The sequence below is a fragment of the Nicotiana tabacum genome, chromosome 6, assembly GCF_000715075.1.
Source record: "Nicotiana tabacum cultivar K326 chromosome 6, ASM71507v2, whole genome shotgun sequence".
NCBI lineage: Eukaryota > Viridiplantae > Streptophyta > Magnoliopsida > Solanales > Solanaceae > Nicotiana > Nicotiana tabacum.
The window spans coordinates 6,499,404-6,506,232 of NC_134085.1; positions in this window are offsets into that span (position 1 = coordinate 6,499,404).

Sequence of the window (6,829 nt, forward strand, 5' to 3'; positions counted from 1 at the left end):
ATAATGTTGTTTCTTCTATTACAGCAACTCATGGGTGCCGGGTGAAGTTATGATCTGCCCGGCTGGGTTCGGAAGCTGGTGACCCATTCATCCTGTGACGAACGTAGGTGCCGAGCCGTGCTTCGCACCGGATGAGGAACGCAACACCGAGGTATATGCATATGTTTCCTTTGTTTCGCCTTCGTATACCTGAGATAACATTTTCCCCCTTCCATCTGTGTAGGATTCGTCCTTTGTAGATATCGGGTGGTTCCTCGGGACAAAACAATGTTTCTCTGAAAAGGGGAAGGAGCCGTTGGCCTCTGGTTTGGGGGATGATGGAAACGAGAGGGATCGGAACTTGCGATGTGATGGAGCTTTAAGTGGTGCCGGTCGGGTTCATATTTTTGGAGAGGGGGCGTCCCCCGAGTCTGCCACTCCCGGAGTGCCTGATTCCCAGCCGGTGGTTCCTTTGAATGAACACACTGCTCCAGGGGCCGGTTCTTCTAGGGCCTTAGGGGCGGGATCAACATGAGTGTGTTCCGACTTCGAGGAAGTCCGTCGTATTCACTTCTTGGTGAGTTTTTCGTACAGTTTCACTGTGTCCCGTATCATCCTTCTTCTATTGAACCTCCCTCGTGCAGGCTTGCGATAGGCTTAGGTCTGAGCTGCTCCGTCGAGGGGCCAAGCTTCAGAAAACTCGGGATGAGGGCGAGTCCCTTAGGCTCCTTAACAAGGAGACGAAAGTAGAGTTGTAACATTGGCGATATAAGGCACATCGGAGCTCAAACTATGAGAGCTATTTGGCGGAGCAGGTAATTTCTGGTGGTGTGTGCTTTGCTCCTTTCTATCCTTAAGGCTGATTCCTTTTTGCTGTATCAGTTGAGGAAAAAGTCGGAGGACCTGGAGTACCTCAAAGGCTACGTCAACCGCGTCAGAATTGCTTGTGGGGAGTTGAGGGCTCAAGCGCAAGCTCGAGCTTTGGAGGAGATGGGTGTCTCGGCCAAGGTCCCTGCCCTTGAGGTCTAACTCCGCTTGACTCATGACAACGCCAAAGTTTAAGAGGATATGATTGGGAAACTTGAATCTGATCTATCGAAGGTCAGAGCCGAGATAATTGACGCTCGGGCGGAGGCGGCACTAAATCGAGCTAAAGCCGATCGTGAGACGGCGATTTGTGTGAAGGATGCTGCTGATGCCTAAGCTGAGCTGAAGCAAACCCTTGACCAGTAGCGGAGGATCGAGGAATATGTTCGCTGTAAATCCCGGATAGAGGTGTTCGAAGAGATCGGTGCAAGGGGTTTTGTTCTTTCGGAGGAATGGGCTTGAGCATGGGCGGATGAGCGCAATGCTCGATCGCTTTTTATCGATGTTGCGGATGGCGATTTTGGCAAGCTATAGTTCTTTTAGTGTAGAGTGTAGATTTTGCCGTTTTGTTGCTTTGCTCAGAGTATATGTAGGGCATGCATGTAAATGGAGAGTACGTTTTTTCATGCGCATATAATATATATATAAGGAGATGTTTTGAATTTTTATTTCTTCTGTACCTCTTTTTTTTGCTTTCGATCAGGCAGGCTGGTCTTGGCGTTTGGCGAGGTCCTTCTTGGTCCAGAATTGATCAGACGGCCCGGGGACTCTTAAGCGTGATCCTCAGTTTCCGAGTCGGGCTCCGGCTCGAGCGTTCCTGCCTTTGGATTTTTTGTGCCTGTGCGGGCGGGTGGTAGTTGCTTTTATCTTGTGCCCTTGGGCATTTTGCTGTTCCAACTACTTTGGGTCCAGTCTCCAGGTCACACTGTGACTCGAGCTTCAATTAACCTTAGGTTTTTTCTTGCCTGCATGGGTGAATGATAATGGCCCTTTGTGCTTTGGGTTGAAGTGATCCTGTGGGCGTGTGGCCTGGAGATTTTAATCGGCTGATAACGGTATAATCCGAGCCATGCCTTTAGGCGTATTGCAATTTTCGTGTCCAGTCGAAGCGTCTCGAGCTGCAATCGCCCCTTAAATTTCATCGAGTTTCAGGGTGGTGACAATTGGCGCTTATGATGTGCCCTTAGTCATGTTGCACTTTTTTGGGTCCAGTCCCCGAGTCGCGTTGCGATTCCAGCTGTAATTGACCCTTAAATTTCATCGAGTTTCCGGGCGGTGACAATTGGCGCTTATGCCGTGCCCTTAGGCATGTTGCACTTTTTTTGGGTCCAGTCTCGAGTCGCGTTGCGATTCGAGTTGTAATCGACCCTTAAATTTCATCGGGTTTCTAGAGATGGTGGCACTTATGCCATTTGGTTGTATAGACTTTTAATATGTGGCTCGTAGGCTTGCATAGTAAACTATTTTGGATTCGGTCTCCGAATCGGGTTACGATTCGAACTCATTTTAATCCTCAAGTTGTCAAGATTTTTTAGCCGACGACAATGGATCTTACGCTGTTTGGTCGTAGAGACTTTTCAATATGTGGACCATAGGCTTGCTTAGCTAGCGACAATGGCTCTTACACTGTTTTTTGCCCGTGGGATTTGTGTAGGCTTTGTATCCGCTCATTAAGGTCTTTTTGTAGTATTTTTGCCTGACCCGTCGTCGATTCCAAAGGAACCTTGATTTCAAGTCATTGTCGGTAGTGTTTCGAGCACCTCGTAAGGTTCATAGCTCGTAGGTCGGGTAGATCGACGCTCTTGCATTTTGGAGCCGATATTGTCGGAGCTCAACTTTGCCTGTGGAGGGAAGTCTGTTTTAACCAGTTCTTTCCGGAGTATATTCGGAGTAGTGGCCTGCAATTTTTTAGCAACAGTCGGGAGTCCCCGAGTTGCGTTATTTTGGTTGTATCAGTCGTTTTAACCGTAGTCATATGCATTTGGCCGTAGCCATTTTTGATCCCTAGCGATAGTTTAGGCGTCTACATCGAGGGTATGCCCTTTAGGGATTCTTACAAATGCGACGTATAGCCTAAATATCGGGATATTCATGCTTGTTGAGGTCTTATAGTTTTGTCATGCCTGTTGAGGTCTTACAGTTTTGTCATGCCTATTGAGGTCTTACAATTTGTAGAATATATCTAGTTATGTCGAGGCTGCCCGTTAGGGTCTTACAATTTCAGATTTTCCAGTTGTATGGCGATTGATAGCAGTCTCCGAGTCATCAAGTTTATTTAAGCTTGAAGACAGCTTCTCGTGAGCTCGGAGTTGCCTTCTAGGGGCTTGATGAGCCCAGAGTTCCGACCTTGGGGTCATGCAAGTCGTCGAGTTGCTGATGCTAAGTCCTAGAGTACATATCGGGACATATTTGATGGAGAAATATTTTTTGCGAGCATATTTGAAAGCACTTTTTCCGAAATAAGAAATGCCGAAAGGGGGTATTCTTTATTTCTTGGCATAAGTATATGCTGTAAATAGATATTGTCTCATTGTTGCGAGCTCGTCCTGCACGGGCTCTGCCCTTCCGATCATCTGGTTCTGCTTATATGGTTTCATTTCAAGATCGAGCCTGCCATTTGTTGGCCTTTCCGAGGGGATAATGCCCTTTAAGAGAAAACCATCGTACGTCGCCTGACTATAGATGGAAGGCTAGTGATCTCACCGGGTCCTCTTCTGGAGGGTACGCTGCCCTGCTAATAACCTTGCTGGCGGCACCCCCTTTGGGTTGGAAACCCGATTGAGGATAGAGAGATTGGCGCGTCCCGTAGATACCTCGGATTTTCGAATCGAGTTTAGAATTTCTTAATTCCTTGGTCGGCCGCCTGCATGTAGGTTAGTAAAAAGGAAAGGAATAATAAAGGAGCAAAGTAATCCTCCACTGTTGCGGGGTGTGTAGGCAATGTTTTTGAGGCTTGGTCCTTTGCTGCCATTCTGAGGCGCGAGTTTCAATGCAGCCTTCCGATGCGTTCAACTAGGCTTAGACAAATATGCGGTTCCGCTTACCCTTTGATCCCATAGAGGGCGGAGAAGTCGACGCCGGCGGCCGATCATATGGTGAAGGACTTCCTCCCGTTGCCTACAGCTTTTTGTCGAATGCTTTTGTCCTACCTTTGCTAGGGCGGAGTGGGGTTGAAATTGCCTCTGAGTAGCATACCCGTTGTCATTTGAATAAAGCGTCCGCACTTTGTAGGCTAAGCGCTTTAGTCCGAGCTCAAGTGGGCAGTACAGAGGGAACGGCCTTCCTGATTAGCGTGCCATTTGTCGTCTGGTATCCACCAAAGATTCGAGGTGTGAGAGTGATTTGGTTCGTTGGTCTGGACTGCCCTATCGGCTTGGGCCCAGCGCCATTAGCATAATTGGTCGAACCATCTGCACTCCCGGACATGCTTCATTTTTAATATGATAAATGATAAAAGGGGGGGGGGGTTACCAACGCGTTAATATGAGGATGAGGCGAAGTCTCGGCGTCCCTTCCTTTGAATTTAGGGATATTCTTTGGGTATATTCCCCAGATCTGTCTTTCCCTGGCGATGAATACTTTTTTTCTGCATTTTACGGACCTTTAAAGGGTGCCGCTGCCCTTTTACCGTCGTGGCGATACGCTGTGGCTTGTCGGCTTTATTTTTCCTGGTCTTCTTCCTCCCTGACCGCTCGACGATACTTGGTGGCGATCTCCGTCAAATAGCACGGTCGTTGCTCTTTCAAGCTGGTGACCTCGTGCGCCCTGCGGTCCCTGCACCGAGCCATATTTCTTTTGCAAGGGGCTTGGTCGAGTGGGTTTGGGCGGCCCGGCGTCCCCGGCTTCGCTTATGGGGATCGCTATGTTTGGTGTAGTGATGCTGAAATCACACCCAGCTGGGCGGGGTTTCCTTACTAGCTGTGCCTTGTTGAATCTGGTTCTATTGGAGGTTCCTCGAGGATGCTGCCTTCAAGCCATCTCCCTATTGCTGTGAGGTAGGTTGTACCTCAGTTCGTTCCTTTCATTCGCTGTGCATGGGTGATACCTCCATCTGTTTCGCATCAGCTTCTTTATCGGGAGTCTGCTTGGATATACCGAGCCCGAGGAGGTTCCCAAATGGTTCCACACGACTCTGATTCGTGGTTGACACCGGGTGTGGTCATCCACCCAGTCCTCGGCTGGGTACCTGATCTAGCTTTGCTTGAAATGTCCTGGAGTCGTCGAGCATGCTTCGTTTGGGCTTCGGGCGAAGGCCTGTGCTGTCCAACCATTCGAAATTGGGAGCGGTCTCGTTTGTCCAATTGAGGAATAGGGTGCGGGTTTTCGCGACATTTCATTTCTTCCTTGTTAGGCCTTAGGTGTGTCGGGCCTTCTCGACACTGCTTTGACGGTATGGGCGAGTGCTTTCGCAGAAGACTATGCTGGCATGGCAAGTGAGTCTGTGAGGCCAGGTGCCAGGCGGTGGTGCTGCATCATGGTTTCTTTCGGGAGAGTTTCTTCGAGATTCCTCAGAGAGACGGGCTCGAACTCATCATTTCGGGGGTCGCTGCATTCCAATGAGCACGCATGGGTAGAGGTGCGCGCATAGGGATCCGAAGTCCTGTCGCACTTAGGGAGTTCTGGCGTTCTAGGTTTCTACAGAGCGGGTTTTGGGGTTGTTACCCTGAGAGTCGGTTGTTGTAGGAGCTTCCACGAACCTAATTTGATCCTTTCGAAGGGGTTCCCGAGCATCCTCATTGTGGCGGGGTCAGTTACTGACTCATCGTCACTTGAGCTCTTGGGTATTGGCTCATCGTAAGGAGGTGTCTCTGTTGCTATTATGCTGGGAGTCCCCGGGCGACTTTGAAGCTGAGTGATATCTGACTATCGTGCCTGCAACATTTCAAAAATATCGTGGAGATTAACTTTATGTTCTTCCTGAGCCGGGGTTTTTTGAGCTTTCTGTTAGTCAGCGAGTTGTATGCTATCATCGGTACATGAGGCTTCGTCGACTTGTTGTGCGCCTCGCAAGCCCGCATCTGCTTGAATCGACCCAGATGCATTATCAGGGTCTTGTGGTGTCGGGTCAACCGTTGGAACAACCATACTACTTCTGTGATGGTTCTCGGGGTAGTCATTCTCGATTTTGCTTATCGAGCCAGACATTAACCTGAAATCAAAAGATCTTGGACAAGAAAAGTGTGAAAGATAACGTGCATTTGGGTGATGAAACCAACAAGAAAATAATCACCATTATTTTTAGCCCCACGGTGGACACCAAACTGTTTACCGTGAAAATGGTAACAATAGTTAAATTTGTAAATAGGATTCTAAAAATACGTGATCTATTCCCTAGCTAGTTTTTAAGGCAGTTTGTGTTAAGAATATGCAGTATAACAATAAAATACGAACTAAATCAAGGCAGTAGGCAAACCGAAGGGGCCTGTTAGCCAGATGCAGAGTAGGTCGATGGAGGCCTCGGGGCTGAAACTTGGGTCGAGTTTGAACTATTGGGGATAGTAGGGAAGGGGATAACAAGCAATAATATGATTAAATAAGGCTCTTTATGGCTAATATATAGCAATACAGTGAAGAACAAGTAAGAAAACGATAAATGCGAAGTGGCCTCAGGCCAATGAGAACGAATGACTTAGAATAAAAGGGGGGGAGAGAGAGAGAGAGATTATTGCATTTGTGGAGAAATGGAGCAACATCAACTGTTTACACGATGGAGTGATCCCCCTTTATTTAGAGGGGAAGACTCGGCTACAAGTATGTGGGGTTAGCTACAAAGTACGGTGATGGGATGGCCTGACGTGATTCTTCAGCGTAGGCTCTGGGTAGGATGCGTTTGTCAGGTGTAGTCATGTGCCTAGAGGGCTTCTTCCTCTGTCCTAGCTTCGTCCTTGGTTTCCTCCAAGTCGGGCTTCGACGAGCCCCGAGGTTGAGAGCTCGGTCGCGACCTCCTGCTCTCGAGACCTCGGGATATGCTTCTAAAATGTCC